The sequence below is a fragment of the Egretta garzetta genome, unplaced genomic scaffold (assembly GCF_000687185.1).
Source record: "Egretta garzetta isolate BGI_Z169 unplaced genomic scaffold, ASM68718v1 scaffold275, whole genome shotgun sequence".
Classification (NCBI taxonomy): Eukaryota; Metazoa; Chordata; class Aves; order Pelecaniformes; family Ardeidae; genus Egretta; species Egretta garzetta.
In genome coordinates this window covers 1,576,025-1,588,760 of record NW_009259867.1, presented here as the reverse complement: position 1 = coordinate 1,588,760, position 12,736 = coordinate 1,576,025, and the positions used below count along the sequence as shown (strand labels likewise).

Here is a 12,736-nt window from a genome sequence, read left to right as displayed (position 1 = left end):
TTCCCCAAGCCTGTAGCGCTGCATGGGGTTGTTGTGACCCAAGTGCAGGACCCGGCACTTGGCCTTGTTGAACCTCATGCAGTTGGCCTGGGCCCATCGATCCAGCCTGTCCAGGTCTCTCTGCAGAGCCCTCCTCCCCTCAAGCAGATCAACACTACCACCCAGTTTGGTGTCATCTGCAAATTTACTGAGGGCACACTCAATCCCCTCATCCAGGTCATTGATAAAGATATTAAACAAGACTGGCCCTAGAACTGAGCCCTGGGGGACACCACTTGTGACCGGCCGCCAACTGGATTTAGCTCCATTCACCACAACTCTTTGGGTGCTGGATTTTAATGCCAGCACCCAAAGTGTCTGGGGATACCTTTTAATACATAATTACTGCTACTGTAAGGCTTCGCAGTTTAATTTGGGAAACTTCAGAGGTGAGCTGTGTAAGTAACCTAAATCGTCTCCTTTGTGCATGCACACTGCAATGGAATTTTGTTTCGTGATTGCATGCAAGTTTTGTTCTGCAAAATCCTTGACTATTTCAGTGAATGGGCAATTACTAAATATTTCTTTTTACCATTTCATTAACCACGTGGCCCCAAGTCTTATTTGGAACACATTATCCAGGTTCTGTACTCGATGGAAAATACATTTGGTTCCTCATGGGTGTTTTTAAGATGCTGTCCAAGACACAGCTCAAAGAGAAGGCTACCAAGAGTCCTCTTAGGTGCAGCATCCCTTCTGATGCTGAAAGTCAGCTTTCTTTTCATTACTTCTGAGTACTTACAATTATTATAGGTCACCCCGTGTTTAGTTGTCATCCCTAGGGAAACCCAAAGACTCAGTACCTGGAAAACGAGGCGTGCTAATGACTTGTGAACAACTGGAAAAGCTGTTTTTCACTTTCTATCGTGGCCCTGCTAGAATGGGTTTTCATTCTCCAACATGATACTCATAAGATCACAGTTTGCTCTTCCTGTGGTCCCTGCCTCCTTTCCATCTAGTTGTCCTGAGGGAATGAAGACAAGATGGGAATTTGGAAAATAATCTCATGCAGTGCTCCTTTGCAGAATGTGGTCACGTAAACTTTTCAGATAGACTTGATTTCCTAATGCATGCACATAATTATGTTGATGCTTCCTGGCCCTTGAGTGGCTGATTTGCAAGTCATTTGTATATGACAATTTTGTTCCTTATACTTTTTCTGCTTCTAGTTCTCAGAGGAGTTCACAAAGAATAATTTAGGTGCAAAACTTTCAAATCTCTTCTTCGGCTCTGTTTCACCTGCGGACTCTAAAGCATTCTGGATTCTAGAGGAGCTTAGGGATATAGATCATCCATAACTATTTCAAATGAGATGGCAGCTAAATGCCTTTGTGAATCTGGGAAAAACTGATCATCCAGCCCTGGAGTGGAAGACAGATCATGTATTTTCAGACTGCATAAACAATTTGTTCTGTAAGACAGAGTATCAACTGGGGTCGTTCTTGTGGAGTTGAGTGCAGAAAGTGTGCTGGTTGGTTTTTGTTCTTCCCTGTTGGTTTTTCCCAACTGTATATATTAATGGGACACCTCTAAGTTGGCCCTTCTAACCTCACTATAGTTTCTCACAGTCAGCTGAAACCTTAAGCCATTCATTCAGCCATAACTTTCTAAAGGAAAAGGTTCAAATCTGGCACCATCTTCCCCTTCAGTCCTTGGAAATGGCCATTGTATGCCAAATTGAAATGGCATACTCAGTGGTACACCATGACATTTTTATATATCATAGAATCATAGAATGGTTTGGGTGGGAAGGGACCCCCAGAGGTCACCCAGCCCAACCCCCCTGCAGGAGCAGGGAGACCTTGAACCACATCAGGTTGCTCACAGCCCCGTCCAACCTGGCCTGGAATGTTCCCAGGGATGGGGCCTCCACCCCCTCTCTGGGCAACCCCTGCCAGGGTTTCACCACCCTCATTGTAAAGAATTTCTTCCTTCTACCCAGCCTAAACCTACCCTGGTTTAGTTTAAAACTATTACCCCTTGTCCTGTCACAGATGGCCCTACTAAAAAGATTGTCCCCATCTTTCTTATGGGCCCCCTTTAAGCCCTGAATGGCCGCAATCGGGTCTGCCCGCAGCCCTTTCTTCTCCAGGCTGAACAACCCCAACTGTCTCAGCCTGTCCTCATAGGAGAAGGGCTCCAGCCCTTGGATCATTTTTGTGGCCTCCTCTGGCCCTGCTCCAACAGGTCCATGTCCTTCTTGTGCTGAGGGCTCCAGAGCTAGATGCAGGGCTCCACGTGAGGTATCACAAGAGCAGAATCATCTCCCTTGACCTGCTGGCCACGCTTCTCCTGATGCAGCTCGTGTCCAGCTTTTAATCCATCAGTACCCCCAAGTCCCTCTGGGCAGGGCTGCTCTCGATCCTTTCTTCCCCAAGCCTGTATTGATACTGGGGGTTACCCCAACCCAGGTGCAGGACCTTGCACTTGGCCTTGTTGAACCTGATGGGGTTCACACAGGCCCAGCTTGTCCAGGTAATAGCATTAATATCTCTTAATGCTATTCAGTAATTGGAGATAAGGCATCATGCAGTATGCACCCACAGACCTCATAGCTTACCTCCAAGGCATTTTTGAGTAACCAATGACTTAAGGACTGTCCTTCTGCTCTGCCTGTTTTGTGGGTGGTTTAGCAAATGGGAACTTGCACAAATTGGTTGATGGTGTCTTGGATGATGTTTGCATGCTGGGATAACTCTAAGCCCGTGGAGCCTCTTCCCATGAGACAATTTTTCCTCAAGATGCTTTCTAGCATGTTTTCTTGTACTTTTTACTTAAAATTGAAAATGGTTCTTCCTTTAGATGTCTGCAGTCCCTGGGAAAGAGCAGTGTAGGGACTGGCATAGGAATGACATTATGTAGCTCTGCATTTTTTGGGACTTCCTTGTCAAGCATGGGCAACTTGAAACCCAAATGGCTTCCTTATCTGGTTAGCTACTTGGTCATGTTTTACAGGCAGTGATTGTACCTCGAGGCCTGCTCTGAGCTTCTTGGAATCGAGGTGAAACAGTCCCAGCTTCATGGAGCTGGGGAACTGTTCTCTGCTAAATGAATATGGATACAACTGTGGAATCCCACAATGCTGTGTCTTTATGTCCAGTCTTAAAGTGAGGCTCTATGCCCCCCAAAGTAACCTGAAATATGTCAAAATGTTGTGAGGAACAGCCTTCACATTTGGTGAGGATTGGGCTGGCAAGGTGAAGTGTGACATAATACGTCTTTACCCTCTATAATCTTTTACCCCTTCCAACATCCAGGCACACAAGAGCCGATTCAATTCTTAATCTTGGTGTAACGAAACCACCTCGTGGTTTCTGTATTTCAGTTGATCTAAATTGGGATGGCAGGAGTTCTTGAATCCAACAGCTTTAGGCTATTTTAGGTGGTGAAAATCTGCCATTGGCACTATGGAGGGCATTTATAAGTAACAAGCTAATTATGTAAAATGCACACTGTCCACTTGTTAAGATCTTCTTAAAGTTTCATAATCTAATCAGAATTTGCTATGTATAACACTTGGCTTGTTGTCCTCCCCCCTGCCTTTTTAATGCAACTTAGTTGGTTGGATGGATGATCAATACAGGAAGGAAATGCTTTCCTTAATACTGGTTGGTTGAGTGTGCCCCACATGCCTTTCTAATACAATGCATAAAGGATTTTTTTTTTTTTTATAATTACTGATCACAAATGCATTGCTTTGGAAATGGATGATAGGCAGTCCCATCTGCTAAGCAGCGCTCAGAGTAAAGCTTTGGGTCTCTCTGGGCTATGGTACTTTGGTTAATATGACTCTTTGTTCATATAAACACTATGTAGTATCATAAAAATATTGTATATGATGAAGTCATGGGGTGTTCTGAGGGTATTCACCTGAACTGTTGGCAAAGGTAGGTCTGGCTGAGGTCCTTGCCATTATTCTGTGGTCCATTCACCTTCAAAAGGTTAAGTGAGGGTCCTGCCAGCAGCACAGGTCTGTCAAAGACATCTTGGCTATCAAGATCAATTTATTCATCACCTGTGATTGATTAGCCACTGTTACAGCATCTGCTTCCCTCCCACAAAATTGTCCGTGGATTCAATCCTTTGAGGAAGGGTTGCACTGTTCCTATAATGCTGTGGGACTTAGGTCTTTCTTGATGGTCGTGAATGGGCATCGGGACATCGATGGCAGATGTTCACATTGTTTATTCTTTCCCTTTCTTCCTCTTGCTGGGATAAATTGTGGTGTGAAAGAGTGGCGTTTTGGGGTGCTGGGGGAGGGCAAGGGAAACAGAGCAATGTTATTCGATGGATGGCAGGGAGGGAAACACCATGCAGTGCCCTTGCATCTGGAGCTGATGACAATAAGGTTTGTGATGTTGGTTGGCTTCATGGGAACCTGTTCTAGGATACATCAGTGAGAACGTAGTCTCCTGCACTGGTGGTTTATCCTTATCTGATGGGTTTGAAACCTTGGCCAGAGCTAGTTTACTTAGCTGGAGATCTGACCATTGAAGCTTCATTTGAGCCTTGTAAAACCTCAGGACTGCAAAGCTCCTTCAGAAGGACATTCATGAGACACCTTTTGTCATGGGGTGACCTTTATGCAAGAGCTTTTGAGTATCCTCCTGTGGAGTTTTGTAAGGAACCAGCCTCTATGTTCACGGTTCATTCTGCTGGGGCTCAGAATGAGGATAAACTTGTACCATCCCATCGCCGTAATCTCTCTCATGCATCCTGCTCGCTCCACTGCCCAGAAAGTTTGTTTTTTCACCTGTTTAGTTTTTAAACCTGCCATGAGGATAATATGACATTAAGAGTGGAAAAGCTATCGCTGTTGTGCAGGGGAGGAATTGCAGAGCCGTAAACTGCTCCCAAAATAGATCAGATGATGTGTCAAACCGCCCAACCATCTAAATACTCCATGAGCTGACCTCCGTGCGATATAAAATAGGGGCTGGGTAGAATGTTTTGAGGGGAGGGTGAAGTGAAAACCCCTTTCTGCCTGAATCTGCATGCTTGTTTCTAGAAGTCGTTGTTTGTCCAGAAGTTGATTAGGAGCCAGTCTCTCCTTCCAGCTGGGACCTCTGGTTCCTGAATATAAAGGCTGGGGCTGGGGAAGGAGGATGAAGCTCATTCTCCAGTTGTTTTTCTGTCCCAACAAACTCGAGGAGCTCTTTGCATTCACTGTGCTTCCCTCAAAGGTTCAATTTCAAACCCCCCCCCAGCTTCTGAGATTTGTGTTGCCTGGAGAGTAACCTTTATTTTCTCCTTAGCTGCTGTGCTACTTGAGCGTGTGTGTGTGCGCACAGGGATATCTCCAGGCAGCGAGGGAAGCTGCTGCCTTGGCTACAAGGAGTTTTCTTCCCTGGCTGCCAATCTCTGTGGTCTGGGCAAGGGCAGCTCTGTAACTGCAGCATCTGCCGAGAACAGACCGAGCAGTGTTCGGGAGGGACGGGAGGATTTATCCGCCAGACCGGCTGGTGGAGAAGGGGAAAGGAAGAGGCCAAGTCCTGCTGCATGATGTGTGCTTCGGAGCTGTTGAATTTGGGAGATAAAGGCTCAACAAAAGGGCTGGCTGAGGTGTTAGGGAGACAAACGGGGCGATTCATTACAAAGTCAGCCGCGTTCCCTGGCAGGGGTGGGTGAGTCCTCTCTGAGGAAAGAGCAGGGTGCTCCAGCTGGATGAATCCACCCACCCTGTGTCGCAAAGCGTGCGTGGCGTCTGCTTGACACCGCCGGGTCGGTTCCTGCTGTTGTCCGAAGGGTTGGAGAGCACGGGCAGGGTAAATCATAGAATCATAGAATCACTTTGGTTGGAAAAGACCTTTGAGATCATAGAGTCCAACCTTTAACCTAACCCTGCCATCCCACCACTAAACCCTGTCCCTAAGCACCTCATCCATCCTTCTTTTAAATACCTCCAGGGATGGGGACTCGACCACCTCCCTGGGCAGCCCATTCCAGAGCCTGACAACCCTTTTGGGGAAGAAGTTTTTCCTAATGTCTAGCCTAAACCTGCCCTGGCACAGCTTCAAACCATTCCCCCTCATCCTATCATCTGTTCCCAGGGAGAAGAGGCCGACCCCCACCTCCCTACAGCCTCCTCTCAGGCAGTTGTAGAGGGCGATCAGGTCTCCCCTCAGCCTCCTCTTCTCCAGACTAAACAATCCTAGTTCCCTCAGCTGCTCCTCGTATGACTTGTGTTCCAGACCCCTCCCCAGCATCGGCCGCAGCTGAAGCAAGGTCCTGCAGTGCATCTCACAGGTCTTGGTGCTGAGAACAAAACTACTGCCATACGGGGTCGAACCAAAGGTTTCTTCAGCCAGGCGTGGACATCTGGGGAAGCCAAGAAGTGGGACGAGCAATGTGTCTCCTGGTATCTCCTGCTCTCTCCTGGCAGTCAGCGGTTTAGAGGCTTCCTGAGCCAGAGGCTGCGTTCGAGCCCTCATGTTTCATCACCCACCTGGGTGAACCTCCCTTTCCTGAATTTGTCTAACTCCTTTTGGAATCTGCTCATATTTTTGGGGCTTCACAACGTCCGGTGGCAAATGAGCCTTGCAGTTTAATGATGCGCTGTTTGGAAGAAAGGCTCCATTCTCGGAGTGTTTAGTATTTATTATTATTTTTTTTTTTTTTAAATGCTGCTCCTGGCCTGAGTCAGCAGGTCTGATCCTTGCATCGCCCTGAGGAAAGTGCTCCCCACGGAGCCTCCAGCCTTGGGCAGATCTGCAGGGCTTGGTTAGGCTTCATGTCAGTGGCTTGAGCCGTAGAGAGTCAGAAGGACAGATGGGAGGTGTTTTGGGAACTGGGACTGCCCTTGTGCGCCCTTACCCCATGTGTGATGCTTTCTGACGCCTTCTTTGTAAACCTGCTGGGATAAATCTAAAGCAGCAGCAGTGCAAAAAGCACAACGCGCACACACCTATGGGGGTTTTTTTGGTCCTCTCTGTTTGGATTTCAAATGCTAAATATCCTTTGCTATGGAGAAGGACCATGAGGTTGGATTCCCTTTGCTTGGAACAGAAAACCAAAACTGTTGCTGCAGGTTTATATTGCAGGGGATGTTCTGGCTTTTAAGTATTTGGGCTTTCTGGTAAGAGCAGATGTAACAGAGTTTGCACATGGCTCAACTCTTTGTTTCAAGAAGATCGTGCCATTGAGCACCTGGCCTGTTTCCTTTGGTCTGATGTCTTTAAAATCTGTTACAAATATTTTTTGTTGTATTCCCTTGTGTGATCTATTACACCTGTGGTCTTCTCCTGGTCCTCAATCCCACCAAAAGCTATTCAAAAGCAAGGCCAGGGGGAGGGATGGTTATGCATATTTTCTATAAGTGTGATCTAGAAATGTCCCCTGTCTTCTACATCACAGAGAGCTCTTAGGCCCAATTTTAGATTAAAATTAACTACTCTAACCCCTGGTCAGGGATGGAACTGAGTTGTTTTTTACTGCAGCAGGGATCGGAGATCCTAGGATGGCAGGATTTTCAGCAGTGTAAAAAACCAACTCCCCGCCTCAAAAAAATGCCAACCCACAAACAAATGAAAAAACCCCACTACAATCAAACCAAACCCCCTACCTTAAGGTAGTTTTGTCTTCCTGCTGCAAGGAGGTGTTACTGTAGGGCATGGAGATATGTGCATGTGCGCATCTATCACCAATTTATCATGGAAAATATTCTGAAAACCTCTCTTTCCTCCCTCCACACCACGGGGACCTAAAGAGGTTAAAATTAGGGTTTTTTTCTTTATTTCTGAGCTTATTTCTTCATCTTCTTCCATTGCATTGCTCCCCCACTCATTGCTTTCCTGCACTAAAACTCACAGCTACACATTGCCTACGGTCTAGTGGGACCCACGCCAAAAGAAATGAAGTTAAGCTGGAAAAAAAAAATAATAAATTAAATAAAAATAAGTAGTGGCCGGGGATAAGGAGCAGCAGCAGATTGCAGGGCGGGGGTCCATGAGCAGTCCAGCCGGGGAGGGGGTTCCGGCAGGGGGGTAATTCCTGGCACAGGCTGCCAAGGGCAAAGCTAATGCCGTCTTAAATCGGGAGCGAAAGCCCCTGTTGCCGCCTGGCCCGCGCATTCCACTGGCACCGCGGTTCACCAGCCGGTTTTATGTTGGGTTGAAAATCCTTTGTAAATCTTGCTGATTGCTGTTTCATTCTTGAGAGGATGAAGGGGAGGGGAAACAACCTTTCCCTCCTTGCCTTCTTTCCTCCACCTCTACGCGCTTACGGGCAAAATGGGTTGTTCCGGTAGAATTAGGTTGCTGGCAGCTCTTGGGGGCCAAGCTACCTGGGACCTCCCAGCCAAGGGCGGCTAACAGTCATTGAGTTGTAAAATCTGAACGCCGCCTTCTCAAAAACCCAGTGGTGTTTTCTAAAGGCGGTTTGGTGCTGGGAACTGTTCAGCCCAAGCCACGGGAATTGCAAAGGGGGGTATTGCAAATGCTTGTAGAGCTGATCTTGATACTTGCCCTCCCCTTGTATCATTTCCATGCTAGTGAATCTTACTGCTGCAACGCTGAGATATTTGCCTAAAATAAAAGTGTCTTTTGCTCTGGTGGACTGGAAACTCCCTGAATAAGGTTTGTTGTAAGGAGAGGGGGGAGGAAAGGAGGAGAGGTAGTTCAGCTTTGTGGTTCAGGCACACCACCAAGGGCTGAAAGACCCAAGTTTGATTCCTTCCTCTGCTGTGGGGTTTTTCTGATTGCTTATGCCCTCCCCGCTGGAGGAAGGGAGGCAGAAGGGAAGCCAAGGATTCCTAACTTCAATGGAGCGCTATTAGCTGTAATTCATAACCTGTGCAGGTCTTCTGCCTTGCATGGGTGGGAAATGCTGCAGCAGCTTGAAGTATTTGCTTGTGGTGCTTCTGGTTGCCACAGTGCAAAAATAGCTGTTCCTCATGGCACCTTGGTCCCATAGGTCCTGTGCAGGCATGCACCCTAACGAGAACACCTCCAGCCCTCCACATCTGAACTGAGTCACGTATTCCCTGCTCAGTCACTGAAGTATTTTTCCTTCAGTTGCTAAATTTTGCCCTCATATGCTATGTGCCAAACTTTTTTTTTTTTTTTTTGGTAAGTTGTACAGGAGAAGTTGAGGGCATGTTTTGGCAGGAAATTGCATGGAATCTTATTTATGCATGCAGCAACCATCCTGTATCTGGGAGGCAACCATCTGTGTCTTGCCCCATTCACAGAAAAATCCCTTCTGAGCTGATGTGACAACTCGGTTGTAAGGGTGTTGGGGTCCAGCTCTCTTCTCAGTGCTGGCTTGGGGGGGATTTCACTTGCTTGGACTGCTGCATTCAGCAGCCTGGGAGAAGTCCTCTGACTTCTGTGTGAGCTTCAGCTGAGGCTAAAATGAGAAACTAGGACGTAAATTATCTCTGTGGTAACACCAGGGCCTGGAAAGAGCTTAATGACTTGGGATCAGGGTGGCTGCTGTGAGTGTTAGAAGCATTCAGGACACCAGTGTTGGGAAGGGAAGAGCTGGAGATTTGCACTAGCAAGTTCTTTCTTCCAGAAGGAGCTGTTTTTTCTTTTTGCTGGATGCTGGAAGTAACTCTCAATAGGACCTGAGAGCCTGGCAGGTATGTGTAGCAGGATCATTACATGCCCACTCCTCCAACCTCTTGCCCAAGATGCTCATAGGAAACCACTGTGTAGATCTATGCAGCTGAGGAGTAACTGAAGAAAATTTGAGTGAAGCCTACAAGAATCTAAACTTTTGTCTCCTAAAAATAAAAAGAAAATCTCTTTGAGCATCAGGAGTCTGATGGAGACTGATGCTTCACAGAATCACAGAATGGCAAGGGTTGGAAGGGACCTCGGAAGATCATCTAGTCCAAACCCCCTGCTCAAGCAGGCTCACCCAGAGCATGTTACACAGGGCATCGTCCAGACTCCACAAGCCCCCTGAGCAGCCTGTGCCAGGGCTCTGTCACCCTCAAAGTCAAGAAGTTTTTCCTCATATTCAACTGGAACCTCTTATGCTGGATCTGTTGGGTTGGAAATCCCCCCATGCTGTAGCTTTTCTCCTCTCTATCCTCTTAATTCCCACCATTCAGAAGCAGAACCAAGAACTTGAAGGCATTTCCCTCTGTAAAACACATGCTGTCTGTTGGAGCATGAGTGTAGGGTATAGCTTCTTCCCACCTGCATGCAGTGAGGTTGCAAGGCCCCATTGTCCATACCATGTGTTGGTGGAAGCGTGTAATGTTGTAGTGGTCTCTGTGGCGGGGACTGTTACTTGTTTGCAAGTAGAAGCTGAGACTGAGGTTTGGGCGCTGATGAGGAAGACGATGTTTGAGGGATTGCCACCTTAAGAGAAGCTCTGGGTGTGTGTACCATGCTATTGAGAGGAAGACAAGGATCAAAATAGCAATTGGGACATACTTGTGATCAGAATAGCTGTATTGGTTACTTGAGTTTCAAAACGTGGTTTTGCTTTGTTTCATGGTCTTCAACAGCAAGACACCACTGTTTATGGAATGACATGGAGAGCAAAAAGGAGAGGTGAGCACAAAGCAAGAGAGTTGGTTGGGAATGACCTTGAAGGAAAAGAACTAGCACGTGCATAAGGGGCAGTGGTCTGTGGATGATGATAAGAGGAGAAAGCCTTGCAAAGTTCCAAGATAGAGAGAATTTTAGCAAAACTAGTTTGGATTTCTAGGTGGAGTGCAGGCTGTTTAGCTCTGTCCTGGAAAGCCCTGGATGGTCTATGTTTTCTCAGGCTGGGAGAAAAACTTTTCCTCCTGTCACCTTCTTTGACCCCCATAATGTCACAGTACCATGCCAGAGGAGATAGGTGGAAAAATTACACCAAAGAAGGGTTGAGCTGGAAGAAGCGAATAACTCTAACAGAGCAATCTTCATGAAGAGACTTAACACTTGCTGAGATGGCAAGATATTGTGGAAGCCAAGAAATCCTTGCTGAGGTTTGGAGAATACCTTGTGCAATTTTTTTGTAAGGACTTAAGGGGATATGGGATTTTTTTTTTTTTTTGGCATGTGTATACATTAGCCAAAGTAGGAAACCCTGGGCTTTGTAGATCAGAGAATGGCAGAGAATTTTGAAACAAATGTGTAGCTTTGGATTTTGCGGCCTAAGCAAGGCAGCAATAGACATAAATGCCTGAATGCTGGGGTGAACAATGCATCTTGGAGCAAAAACACTTAGTTCTGACTTCGAGGGGTAGAAAGAAAATAGAGAACTAATTATCTAGTAGTAAAGAGGAGAAAACCTTCTCTGATCCCAAATGGTTTGGGGGTCCACCAATGCTTCTGAAAGAGGTTGTTGAGTGCTCTTCAGATGGTTTCCTCCAAAGGACATTGAGTTAGTGTGAGCATGATGGTGGTGCTTGTGTCTGTGAACGCTTAAAATAATCAGATAACATAGTGCAGAATAGGTAGTTGATTCTTCAGTGGCCAACTCTTGCTCAAAATATCAAGTCTTCAACACTCACCATGGAATTCAGAGTTTCCTTGGACTTTTGGCTTCTTATACTTCAAATAATAATTAGCCTTTGTGGGATGGGGCGACTATGGTAAATCAGTTTAGGAAAGCTTCTTCACAGTGTGTGATTGTGATGGTGGGGGGGAAAGAGGGCAAGTGAAGGTTGTTGGATGCAAAAAATAATAATATAGGCCCGGTGTCCAGCATAACTCAATCTGACTCCTTGAGTTGTAGAGCCATTAATTTAGGTAATGCAGTGAAGAAGGTTAGTGTTCAAGCTGTTGACTTTTCAGAAACTTGTCTTAATTATTAAAAGAAAGGAAAAGTGGTGGAAAGAGAAGAAAAATGGTTGGAAGAGTAGCAATGCTGCAGGAAAGACATTCATGATAAAAGTGAAAACAGAATCAATTTGGTCGCTATACAGATATACCAAAGATAAATCTCCCGAGAGAGGGGGAAGGACTTAGGAATGCAGTATTTCAGCAGGCCTATCGTTCCAGACAGGGTATAGCAGAGGTGTTTCTTTGCAGGAAAGCAGCTCACCTTGGCTCGCATCTCTGGCAGCACTTGCAAAGGAAACTCTTGAGCATGTCAAAACCAAGAGTGTGCTCACAGGTCTATGCAGGTGCCTTGCTTCTGTCTCGTCCCCCTCAAATTCTCATCAGGAAAATCCCCAGTTAAACAAGGGAAAATACAGGGATGCTGTTGAGTGAGCGAGCTGATGAGGCAATAAAAACTCTTGACTTCCAAGATGAGCTGAAAGCAGGAGCCATCTTGAATTGCCTCTCTGGAAGGGCAATAATTCCATGGTGCTACAGCTAAAGCTTGGCTACAAAGCTATCGGTGTGAGTTGTGCTGTGGCAGGGGCTGTGTTTGGGGTCTCTCCCAAGCCTGGGTGATTGGAGTCTGAACTCCAGGAGAGCAAAGCAATTAGCAATGTTTGACATGAAGTTCACAACCAAGGCAGCCGAATGCTACCAGTAGCGTATGTGTAAACTGGATAGGTCTTGCTATTTACAGCTGGTGATAATAAACCTTCTGGTTTCCTGGCTTCAAACTAGTGACAGATTGAACTGGAAGGAGATTTGGAAGGAGAATAGTGCAAATGATGTTGCAAAGGTTCCTCTCAGTTAGGTGGGTATGGCACTGAGCAACCAGGTCCTTCCTGAGGTCTGGACAGTGCAAGTGTGCCACTCGGAGCAGAAGCCAGGCAAGGCACACAGAAGATCAGGTCAAAGTCTGAAGCAGGAAT

The 12,736-nt window shown here is 46.5% G+C and overlaps 1 long non-coding RNA gene across 1 annotated transcript in view; it reads left to right on the top strand.

Moving 5' to 3' along the window:
* The window catches only part of LOC118452426, a 19,011-nt gene that overhangs the window by 4,297 nt on the left and 1,978 nt on the right, over window positions 1–12,736 (top strand). Inside the window, exons 2-3 of the long non-coding RNA XR_004842193.1 lie at window positions 1,417–1,421; window positions 1,735–1,736. This is a non-coding gene — a long non-coding RNA (uncharacterized LOC118452426). The remainder of the gene's footprint in view (window positions 1–1,416; window positions 1,422–1,734; window positions 1,737–12,736) is intronic.